Here is a 12,569-nt window from a genome sequence, read left to right as displayed (position 1 = left end):
TGAGAGTGGAGTGTTGAAGTCTCCCACTATTAATGCATGGGGTTCAATGCATGATTAAGCTTTAGTAATGTTTCTTTTACAAATATGCCCTTGCATTTGGGGCATAGATGTTCAGAATTGAGATACTCTCTTGGTAGACTTTTTTTTTTTTTTTTTTTTTTTTTTTTTTTTTTGATTAGTAGGGAGTGTCTTTCCATGTCTCTTTAGATTACTTCCAGTTGAAAGTCTATTTTGTTAGATATTGGAATGGCTACTCCAGCTTGTTTCTTGGGTCCATTTGCCTGAAAAACCTTTTTCCAGCTCTTTGTACTGAGATAATGACTATCTTTGTTGCTGAGAAATGTTCCAACATCCATTCTGTTAACCCGTGTCTTGTTACTGGTAAATTAAGCCTATTGATGTTGAGAGATATTAATGACCAATGATTGTTACCTCCTATTGTTTTGATGTTGATGATGGTTGAGTGTGTGTGTGTGTGTGTGTGTGTGTGTCTGTGTGTCTGTGTCTATGTTTCTCTTCTTTTGGTTTTAATGGTGTGAAATTATTTATTTTTTGTGTTTTCTTGAGTATAGTTAGCCTTGCTGCGTTGGAGTTTTCCTTCTAGTATCCTCTTTAGGGCTGGGTTAGTGGAAAGGTATTGTTTGAACTTGGCTCTGTCATGGAATATCTTGGTTTCTCCATGTATAGTGACTAAAAGTTTTGCTAGGTATAGTAGCCTGGGATGACATCTCTTAGACCTCTGCAAGATCTCTGCCTAGGCCCTTCCAGCTTTTAAGGTCTCAGATGAAAAATCATGCATAAGTCTGATAGGTCTGCCTTTATATGATACTTGGCTATTTTTCCCTTGCTGCTTTTAAAATTCCTTCCTTTTTTGTTCTGTATATTTAGTGTTTTGATTGTTATGTGGCAGGAGGGTTTTCTTTTCTGGTCTAATCTGTTGGTGTTCTGTAAACTTCTTGTAACTTTATAGACATTTCTTCCTTTAGGTTAGGGAAAATTTCTTCTATAATTTTGTTGAAGATATTTTCTGGGCCTTTGAGCCTGTCTCCTCCTCCTCCTCCTCCTCCTCCTCCTCCTCCTCCTCCTCCTCCTCCTCCTCCTCCTCCTCCTCCTCCTCCTTTCCTCCTCCTCCTCCTCCTCCTTTCCTCCTCCTCCTCCTCCTTCTTTCTCCTCCTCCTCCTTCTTTCTCCTCCTCCTCCTCCTCCTCCTTCTTTCTCCTCCTCCTCCTCCTTCTTTCTCCTCCTCCTCCTCCTTCTTTCTCCTCCTCCTCCTCCTCCTTCCTCCTCCTCCTCCTTCTTTCTCCTCCTCCTCCTCCTCCTTCTTTCTCCTCCTCCTCCTCCTCCTTCTTTCTCCTCCTCCTCCTCCTTCTTTCTCCTCCTCCTCCTTCTTTCTCCTCCTCCTTTCCTCCTCCTCCTCCTCCTTCTTTCTCCTCCTCCTCCTCCTTCTTTCTCCTCCTCCTCCTCCTTCTTTCTCCTCCTCCTCCTTCTTTCTCCTCCTCCTTTCCTCCTCCTCCTCCTCCTTCTTTCTCCTCCTCCTCCTCCTTCTTTCTCCTCCTCCTCCTCCTTCTTTCTCCTCCTCCTCCTCCTCCTCCTTCCTCCTCCTCCTCCTCCTTCTTTCTCCTCCTCCTCCTCCTTCTTTCTCCTTCTCCTCCTCCTCCTTCTTTCTCCTCCTCCTCCTCCTCCTCCTTCTTTCTCCTCCTCCTCCTCCTTCTTTCTCCTTCTCCTCCTCCTCCTTCTTTCTCCTCCTCCTCCTTCTTCTTTCTCTTCCTCCTCCTCCTCCTTCTTCTTCCCCCTCTCCTCTTTCTCCTCCTCCACTTTTTTCTTCTTCCTCTTCTTCTTTTTCTTCTTTCCTCCCTCTCCTTTTCCTCTTCTTCCTCCTCCTTCTCCTCCTGTTCTTCTTTTCCCATTAATCTTAGGTTTGAAATTTCCTGGGTGTTTTGTGTCATGGACTTTTTAGATTTTGCGTTCTGCTTTGACTGATATATTGATTTCTTCTGTCCTATCTTCTACACCTGAAATTCTCTCTTCCATCTCCTGTATTCTGTTTGTGATGCTGTGATGTGTATTCTGTCTGTTGTGATGCTGTAGTCTGTAGTTCCAGTTCTCTTGCCTAGATTTTCCATCTCCAAGATTGCCTCAGTTTGTGTTTTCTTTATTGCTTTCATTTCTTTTTTTTAGGCCTTAGATACTTTTATTCATATTCTTCACATGTTTGATTATTTTCCTGTATTTCTTTATATTTGTGTGCTTCCTATTTAATGCCTCTACCTGTTTAAATGTATTTTCCTGCATTTCCTGAAGGGATTTATTCATGTCCTCTTTAAAGGCCTCTATTATCTTTATATGATTGGATTTAAGATCATCTTCTTGTGTTTCAGTTTTTTAGGATATCCAGGGTTTGCTGTAGCAGGATAGCTGGGCTCCAGTGGTGCTGCATTGCCCTGGGTCTTGTTGATTGTGTTCTTATGTTCTCCTTTGGGCTTCTGTTCTTCTCTGGTGTTAGCTGGATGATGTTGATGGCAACAAGACTTCTCAGGAAGATGGAGAGAGCCATGGGCCAGACAATGGTGGTCAGGATATCCTGCTCTGTTGACTGTGCTTCAGGAAGACCCCACTCTTCAGGTTGTGTCTGGTGGACCCTATTCTGCAGGCTATGTCCCAATCAGAACCTGCCAGGTGGTGGGCAGATCCAATTAGGATAGATACTTGGGAAGAGTTCCAAGCTGGTTAGTTTGGGGGTTCTCTAAGGTTTCCACGGGGGAGGCAGCACACTCTTGGGGTCCTGCAGGGCTTCTCTAGACCAAGGAGCAAGGCCAGAGCTAGACAATGGTGCCAGGGGACTGTGAGCACCACTCACCTCTGCAGGCTGTCCCAGGCAGACCAGCTGGGGTGGTGGGCAGGTCCATGGGGAGGCAGGATGCTCTTGGGGTCCCACAAGGCTCCTCAGTCATAAATATTCTATACAGCAAAGAAAACTGTCAATCCAGTAAAGAGGCAGTAAATAGAATGGGAGAAAATCTTTGGAATCTATACATCCATCAGAGGGCCAGTGTCTAGAATGTATGAAGAAAACACACACACACACACACACACACACACACACACACACACACTCACAAAAAATCTAATTAAAAATATGGCAATGGAATAAAACAAATTTCTCAAAAGTATTACAAATAGCTCATAAACACTTCTAAAAAGCATTCAACATCATTAGCTTTCAAGACTATGAAGTTCAAATTACTTCTATCTCACCCCAGTGAGAATTTCCATCATCAGCAATACTAATGCTTGCATGGACATGGGAAAATGGGAATGCTTACACATTGTTGGTGGGAATGCAAACCTGTGTAGCTGTTTTAGAAATCAGTCTAGATGTTTTCACACAATCAAAAAACCCTCTCATAGAAATAAAACTACCATACGACCCAGCTATAGTACCCTAGACACACGCCCCAAGGACTTCATATCTTACCACAGAGATGCTTGCATATCCATGTTCCTTCTAGCTCTATTCACTAAAGCCAAGACATGCAGTTAAGCTAGATGTTCACAGAAGACTGACGCATGGATAAGAACACTGTGTACATAGATACAATAGAATTTTATTTGGCTGTAAAGAAAAATGAAATCATGAAAATTGAAGGTAAATGGACAAAACAGAAAAGTGTTAGTTCTCAAACCCAGGACAGAGAACTGAGGCATCTATTAACATGTCTAAGTGGACTCTGAATCCATTCAGTCTTACCTGTTACAAGATCCTCCTGGCTGGCAAACTCTGGTCCCTACCCTAACCTTTTCCAGCTGAGAGCTGGGATACCCTCTCTCCAGCTGCTCCTCCCTTTATTTATTTTTTTAAAATAATGAATCATAAATTTTATTTCAAAATGTAAACATCACTAAACATGCATACATGTTAAAACAATAAAATTCACAATTTCATTAATCTTTTTCTTTTGCATAGGACATTACAATATAGAATTTATGCCTTACAAAATACCTAACAAAAAAAGTTTTATCTGAGCAAGGCAAGGCCAGATTGGGAACTGTACAGGTGTAATACTTCTATGTTGTGATCCAGGAAAGATGGAAGCATGTTGGGAGCTAGGTTTTTTGTTTTTGTTGTTGTTGTTTTGTTTTGTTTTTGTAAAGTTCCTATGGAAAAGGAAACTGGGAACTTGATGGAAACGGCCTCGGACCCTTGGGGTTTGCCTTGGGATTTTGGCAAAGGGTCTTACAGAAGTTTCACTGAGGGCTTTGGATGGGAAGCAGTCACCCTGTCCTGACTTACAATGTCTACCCTCATACGTGGGTGGAAGGATCTTTCTATTTCCCCACTGCACACTTGAGAGGCTCTAGGTGCCCAGTGTGGGGACCCCATGGACAGTACCATAAGGCTCCCTGCTGAGCCTCTATGCATTGTGGGGTCGAGCTCCTGTCCCTCCTCAGTGACTGGCAGTCCCTGCAGTGGTGCTGTGGTGCTGCTCCTCCCTTTATAACCTAATTTGGTTAAACACTTTTTTTCCTTTTGATTTTTTGCCTCTTGGCTGGCAGCTGTTCCTGGTTCCTTTCTTTCCCTCTCCCCTTTACCTTCTCTTCACGTGACCCAGCTGTCTGCTGGTCACATCCAAAGTCCAGGTGTCCCTGCCTCTGCCTATGCTCTCCCTCATATGTATAACAAACTTTCTGCTCCGCCATACCTAGGAGCAGTCATGTCCTCATTTTTAGTCTTTGTCCTTCCTTCTTTCCCCCCCTCCTCTTCTTCTTCCTCTTCTTCCTTCTCCTCCTCTTCCTTTTTCCTCCTCCTCCTCTTCAAATTCAGAAACACTTATGCCAAATACGACAAATGCTGCATGTGCATATGGAGACCCCAGCTTTGAATAGTTTTGTGTTAGACTTGGAGTACTGAGGAAGTCAGGAAAGATGCCCGTGGGAGGGGTGCATCAAGGGAGGATGTGGTGGCAGAATGTAAGGAAGGTTTGCGTCTATTTTTTTAAAAGCACAATAGAGCTTTGAACTTTTATCTCAATAAATTGAGTTTGAAATATTAATCATGAAAAATTTTTAGTATCAAAGTCTTGGAACAGACACTAACAAGCCCAGCAGTGTCTTCCAAGGGATTAGATAGGAGTCTGGGGAAGGGGCTAAGGTTAGAGCTGGTGATCTTTACATGTGTGACATTCCCCATCCCATCAGGATGATCAGTAAGTAGATGTCACATGGAAAGCTGGTCCTGGTTATTCTACATTCCATGTCAACCCTGATCTAAAGCCTTTTGTGGTTTCCCGTTCACCGTAGAGCTCAACTTCCTTCTTATCCACAGCCTGCTCCTCCTGTCCCTGCCACCCTGGCAGTGGCTCACTTTGTGGGGCTTTTGCATGCCATTCACCAGCTGGAATAGCCTCCCTGTGCCAGCCTCTTCCAATCCATCCTTCAAAATCTATTCCTACCCCTTCTGCGTGCACATTTTGTCATTCTGTAGGAATAGCATTGCTCTTTTTCTGAACTCTCCAAACATCGGGTCTCTTTCACTCAGCCCTGACGACACCCCATCCGGCCTGCCTAGAAGCCCTTTGGTGCCCAACAGATACAGATTTCTCAAGAATTTATTCTCTGCACATAGTTCAAAAAGCTTTACCAGATGAGGGAGGCGAGGTCAGTCCTTTGTCACAGAAAGCAAGACTCACCAACTACAGGCAACAGCAGATCTCAGAAAGAGCAGCAGAGGGCAGCACAGGCATAAATTTGGTCCTGTGTCTCCCGTCTTACTGTGGAAGACTAGAACAGGGTACTTACTGAGTCACTGACCTTCCTCTTTGGCTATAGTCTTCTTGGAAGGACCTTATGGTAGGTTTGGAATGTGGAAGACAGAAGATGCTTTTATCTTCCATGTTCTCTGAAAAGATCCCAGTCCCTAGCTGAGTCCCAGCTTGCTAGAACTGGAAGGGGGTCTTTCCCTGGGAGGTTTAAAGCTGTTGATCTTTAGAGCCCCGAAAGCTGCCCTGCGAGCCTTTACAATATCCCCCACACCCTCCGCTCCCCCTGGAAAACTCTGGATGTGGCCTAGAGTCTCCAGGATAGCTGCACAGTTGAGATCCTGCCCAGTTCCCAGGCACGTGATTCTTGTGCCCTCGGATTCTGGCCCGGAAGCCCTATGGATGTATTCTAGGGCTTCTGTGCTTAGATTTCCATCTCATCCAGGGGCTCCTGCAGTTCCAAGACTCCACATGTACCTGGGTTCCAGAGGAGCATGTGGCTTTCATCTTAGCATGCTCCGTACTGGGACACCAGGGACCGCAGCTGCCACAGTGACCACCATTTTTTGGCTCAGGTTGTACAGTAGCTTAGGTGCTGAGGTGTCTAGGGGACAGAGCAGCAATAACACTGGCATGAAGGGACTCCTCTGGAGTGTGAGTGGACCTGCACCTGCTTGGGCCCCAGCACCAGTGCTGAGCAGTGTCTGGGAAAACTCCGTTGTAGTTGCCTCTAGGACCAATGGCCCCATGTGGGCTCTCAGACCTGAATCAGGGCATGACGCCCGCCTCAGGAAAGAGTCCTCTTAGGGAGTAGATCTTTATCAATACGCAAACTCCAATCCATCTGGAGAAAGGATGCTTTTGTGCTCACTTATAGACCACAATAAAGAAGCAGGTAATTGTGGTCCCTGTATTTTGATGTGAGACTTTCAGAAAAAAACAATGTTCTCATTCTGTTCTAAACTTCAACCCAGTTTAAACCAAATCCAGGTATGAGGGGCTTAGAGAAGCTCTCTGATAAATTGTGGGGCAATACTGGTTTGACAGAAGGACAGAGCTGCCTCAAATAGAGACATAGGAACAATTCACCTAGGACAGCAGTGGCTAGAGGCCCTTGGATGAATGTACTTCCATGGGTATAAATGCTAAAACATGCACGAATATGGAACAAAAAACTGCTAAGCCTTAGCAGGTCACGACTTTACTACCATCATGTCTAACATTAAGCAAGGGTGGACACCTTGGTCTTACCTGAGACTGGAATCTGGCATACTCAGAGGAGACAGTAAAAGCACCCTGGTACTAAAGTATGGACACTAAAAACAGATTTACGCTTGCCTGTCACTGTGCCAAATGCTACATCAGTAGGTGAAACAAGTCACATCTAAGTGTCCGACTCTCACCATTATACTTAATTCTATTTCCTCAAACACACAAAAGGGGGCGAGCAAAAATCAGACATCCACAGTAAACCACACACCAAAGCCCCATCTCATTGCTAAAAAAAAGTTCAAAGTCCTGTTAACTCTACATGCTAATCACACACACATAGACAGAGGCGCGCGCACACACACACACACACACACACACACACACACACACAAACACAAGTTTTTACTGTAGTTCAAACACATTAGGTAGTACTGGAATTGAACTTAGGGTCTTGCTCATGTTAGTCAGTGCTTCACCACTCAGATACCCCCAGGTATTTCTTTCTCTTTACTTTGAGGGAGGGTCTCATAAAGTTGCTCATGCTGGTCTTGAACATGAACTGTAAGGCAGGCAAGTCTAGAAATTACAGTCTTTCAGCTTTGGTTTCACAAGTAACAGTGATCACAAGCCTGTTCCATGGACCCCAACACAATTTTTTCAAACCAGGAAAACACAGCAGTGAAGGAAAGTTCACTTCCCCGCTTTTATAACTAGGGGAGCGTATGAATGCCATCTTGAGTCAGGTATCAACCATTACATAACAAGTGTTCTCTGATCTTCCTCCGCAAAGGAAATTGTATATGTCCTATACAATACACATGTTCATACTGACATGCCTGGAGTTGTTTAAAGAGGACAGAACTCGAGAACACCACACATATATTTCATGTAGCTGAGGTAATGTTACCTCAGCAATAGGTCGAGCCCTTTCATGTGGGTTATCTCTTGGAAGCTTCTTCCTGAAGATCTTCAGAGGATCTCAAAGAATGTAGGACAGTTGTGAGCATACTGGTGATGCTGAATGCTCATGGAGCTTTCTTGGCCTGGGTGGTGGTTTAGGATAGATGTGGGTACTGGGCTAATAAACCCAGACTGGTTCTTAGTCCAGGGACAGAAAAAGAGAAGGGAAGGGAACAGGAAGGAAATGAAATCAGAGCCTTGGCTTTCTCCTTACAAATGGGTTCATAATGCTGTGTCCAATACAATGACAGTGGCTTGTCAGTTTTCTGGATATTCAAAGCACATCAGTTCCCCACTTCTCCCTGTACACACTGCAAAACCATCTGCCTTCCATCGGTCTTTATCTGGTATTGTTATATTTATCATTTATCGTTTGCTCCACTTGCTTTTGAAAAAATATTGAGAAATACACATAATGCTAATTATTTGCATCCTTTGTATGCATATGTTTATGACTCAAAAGCCCCAAAGCCCTCTGCAAAACCCACCTCTTTCTAAATGTCTACTTTTACCTCTGGGGTTTACATGGTATTTGAAATTCTAACTAGATAAATTAAACAAGAAAAATAGTAAATGCTTCCAAGATTGAACAGAAGTAGTCAGCATATATCTACTTACAGAGGACTTGATATCTTAGAACCCAAAAGATTCCCAAAGGATACGCACAATAACTCTCAACACTAACAAATAAAACCTGCAAAATTTCAAGATACATGAGGTCAAGAAAAATTTCCATTTACTGCATACACCAATAAACAACATCAACAACAACAACAACACACACACACACGTGAAGAAAATAGTTTTATTTATAGTAGTTTGTGATGGGTCAGGTCTTATGTGCCCCCAAAGGCTCAGGTTTAAAGGCTTGGTTCTTTGGGTGAGTTTTCTCTTAGTATTTATTTCTTTTACTTTATGTGTATGTATGTGTGTGCCTGAATGACTAAGCACATGTAGGAGGCCTAAAAATAGTTATCAGGTAACCTGGAACTGAAGTTATAGGTTTTAAGCCATCATATAGGTTCTGAGGTCTCCACACAAGCAGTAAGTGCCATCAAAAACTGACCCATCTCTCCAGCCCATGCCCTTCATGCTAGCTCTGCTCTTTAGAGATGACTGTTTGATTGAATCAGAGCATGCATAGAAGTCAAGAGACTAGTGAGAGACTGTGGGGTGTATTTAAAGGAAAGGTGTTCCAACACAGGTGGTGTGAAGAGAGGGAATGAAATAATGAAATAGATTGTATTAGTGGGGTGGGGGTGGGAAGGCAGGGCTGAAGAGGAACAACTAACACTAAAAAGCTTTGACATTGATATAGAAACCTACTACTATAGGAGCTTTGTAAAACATGCACTTATACACAAGGGGTTTGCGTGGAGTTACCTTACAATGGGCATTGGAGAGAAGCCTCACCAGACATAACTGATCATCAAATAAGAAGTCCGTCAGGAATGGGTTACTTGCTTTTGAGTCATTAGTGAGTTTCATGGGCCCTCCCCAAACCACTACAGGCTATTGCTATTGCTATTGGTTATTTTCCAGAACTTGATGGCACTTTGTTGCTGAAGACACCGTATATCTGACATATACTCACAGGATATGGAAAAGTCAGGTTCATCTTAACCTGAAAGCTCTATTGGCCAGATTTCACAGTGCTAGAAAGTTCTATGTATGCTACTGGAGGAGAAAGGTTATCAGTATAATCCAGCTGTGAAACCTTTGAGTCACACTCACAAATGGCCTGGCAATTTACTCCCACTGTTGTAATAGTGGCAAAAGTGTTAAGGGAGCAATCAATCCTTTTCTGATTGTGCTTAAAGCCAAGTTCATAATGTAGACATCATTCCAGGTACTAATTAACTGAGCCAGAACCATGGCTGGTTAAGTCCCAAGCTTCACAGAAGAAATTACTGTTATTCTGCTAAATGGGCATTGTGGGGCAGTGGACCCTGACACCAGACAGAAAACCTGGTAAGGTCAAGCTGATTCAGGAACCCTGGCTATTCTCACAATTGAGAATGATAGGAGTTTAAATCTACTCCAGACCAGGTTCCTGTCCTGGAACATGTGAGTGTGACAACCCATTGAGAGGACTGTGACAATCAGCCATGTAGGGACAACACCTGAAGTCTTTCCATATGTTAGAGGCACCCCTAACATCTCAGACCAAGCCAATAGCAAGCATCTGACTTTAGATCCCAAGCCACCTCAAAATGTTTTTACGAGTTATTTCACCAAAGACCTTCTGAGAGTGCCTGTCTTATTGAGCTGTAATATTCTGGGAAAGGGTACTTTCTCCTGAAACTTTCATCTGGACCTAGACCTGGCCCAACCAGATGGGTGCTCCAGCCTACTGCAGCCATTTTCTGCTCGGTAGCCTGACCTTGGCCCCCTAGCTACCCACTGCATCCAGCCGATTGCCACTATCTCTGGGGCAGCGGTGGGCATGGACCAGTGTAAACTGGCAGGGCATAGTAATAAACTACCCTTCTAATTACTTACCTTCAAACTGTGAGGAGCCACATTTGCCATTATAAGATGGCGCAGGCTTCTGCTTCCTGGTTCTTCACGGAAGCTTTACTTGAGAATGTGCCTGCGCATGGCGCGAAAACCGAGTACAATTGGATGAAAGATTTGAGCCAATGAGGGATCTGCACGTCTCCCAAAGCTCTATTTAAGCAGCGGGCTTTCTGAGCTCGGCGTCCTTCCCTCCACCTCACCATCTTGAAGAGCTGTTCAATAAATGCTGTCAGAAGAATCCTGAGTGTGGCATTCTCCTTATCGGCAAGGTAGCGTGTCACAAGTGGAACCGAAACCCGGGATGAAGCCGAACATCTCGGAGTTTTGACCAGTCACGAAGGACCCTGTTGGCTCGCAGAGGATTCAGAACTGACGGCGTGGAGAGTCTAGACGCTTTTCTGCAAGGTATGGTGGATCTTGTTTGGCTTAACAACAAGATAGCCTATGAGAAGCAGAAAAGGGAGAGAGCGCTAATAAAATAGAAAAGAAAACTAGGATAGAGAAGAAAACTAAGAAGGAAAGGCTAATTTGGACAGAGCCTCAATGTTTGAACTCCAGTAAGCGGGATATAGTGGAAGACACCCTGCGCTGGAGAACCAGTCGACTGACAGAGCTGGTTGAATTCGGAAGTGAAACAAAGGTGATTGTATAGTAACGAAAATGGGGCAAGAAATAAGTGAGTAAAAACAGATGAAAAAGGCTTTAAAGACGCGAGGAATAAATAGAAGGCTGCTCTAGACAGAGCTAAGCATGATAATGTTAATTGATTTAACTTTCAAAATGGGTGTGATTCTGAGTTATATAGTTATATTTTTCTGGATAAAAACTCAATGTAAAGGTTTTTCTGGTTACTGGCTTAAGGAAAGGCTAATTTGGAAAAAAAGGTTTTTCTATGTGTTTTCTGATGAGGTCATTAAGGTAGTAGTTATGTCTTCCAGAATTATATGGATCAGACATGACAGAGGTAGGCCTCCGGAACACTAGATTCCAGAGAATCAAAATAATTTATCTTGATACTAAAACTTGTTTTGAGATTTGTATATTGCAGAATACACAGCTTTGGACAATGAATCTTATCACCTGCATGTTCACTGATGCCCTGGACTTCCAGCTGGATGCAGTTAAGACAGACTTCAGATGCTTATCAATTTACCCTTCCCCTCATTCCTCTTCTAAAAGTCAACGCCCATGTTCAGCTTGAAGAAGTTAATGAAGAGTTGGCGCCCCAATTCCCTGAACTTGGGGACTGAGGTGGTTAATATTAGGCTGTCTTAATCTGTATAATTGTTACTAAGCTGATGCAAAATTCAAGGATTTCATTGGTATAAATTTGTGGTTACAAGGCTTAGACCTTTCACTTCTCCAACAGGGGAAGTTGTGTGTTGCCTTAAAGAGTGTTGCTTTTATATCAACAGTTTAGTCAAAAGCCTATAACAGCTGAAGCACACTCTGATAAATATATTGTTTATCCCATATAGCTTGTTTTGCTGTTTAGTGACCTCAGCTGTATGGTGCATGTGGTAAAATGTTTTCACCTGTGTTCTCCTGCTTGTGTATATAAATACTTTTCTTTAAGGAATGGGTGGGGGTAGGGTTATTTGGCTGCATGATCTTTGGGGGAGTGCTGCTTATCCTCTGGTTGCTCTGCAAATTCAAACAACAACATCAAAAGGATAAGGTGGTGATCACGCAAGCATTGCTTGCCGTGGAGCAGGGAACATCCCCTCAAGCCTGGTTGAATCTGCTTAAACAATGAGACACCATCACTTAACAGGATATCCTGAGGGCTCGTGTTCCCATTGCACCAGGTATCCTAGTGGTGGTCCTCCACACTTCTCGGGGCTCAGGTTTTCATTGCACGGGATAAAAGGTGTGGAGGGTCTCGTACTGTTTAACTGCCTTGAACGCCTATCGGTAGAACGGTGGGCTAGATCGGCAACCTAACAGTCCTCGATTGTTGTTGCAGTTTAATAAGGGGGAGATGTGAGGAGCCGCATTTGCCATTATAAGATGGCGCAGGCTTCTGCTTCCTGGTTTTTCACGGAAGCTTTACTTGAGAATGCGCCTGCGCATGGCTCGAAAACCGAGTATGACAATTGGATGAAAGATTTGAGCCAATGAG

This window comes from Arvicanthis niloticus, chromosome 2 (assembly GCF_011762505.2).
Source record: "Arvicanthis niloticus isolate mArvNil1 chromosome 2, mArvNil1.pat.X, whole genome shotgun sequence".
Classification (NCBI taxonomy): Eukaryota; Metazoa; Chordata; class Mammalia; order Rodentia; family Muridae; genus Arvicanthis; species Arvicanthis niloticus.
Note: the sequence above shows the minus strand (reverse complement) of the source record.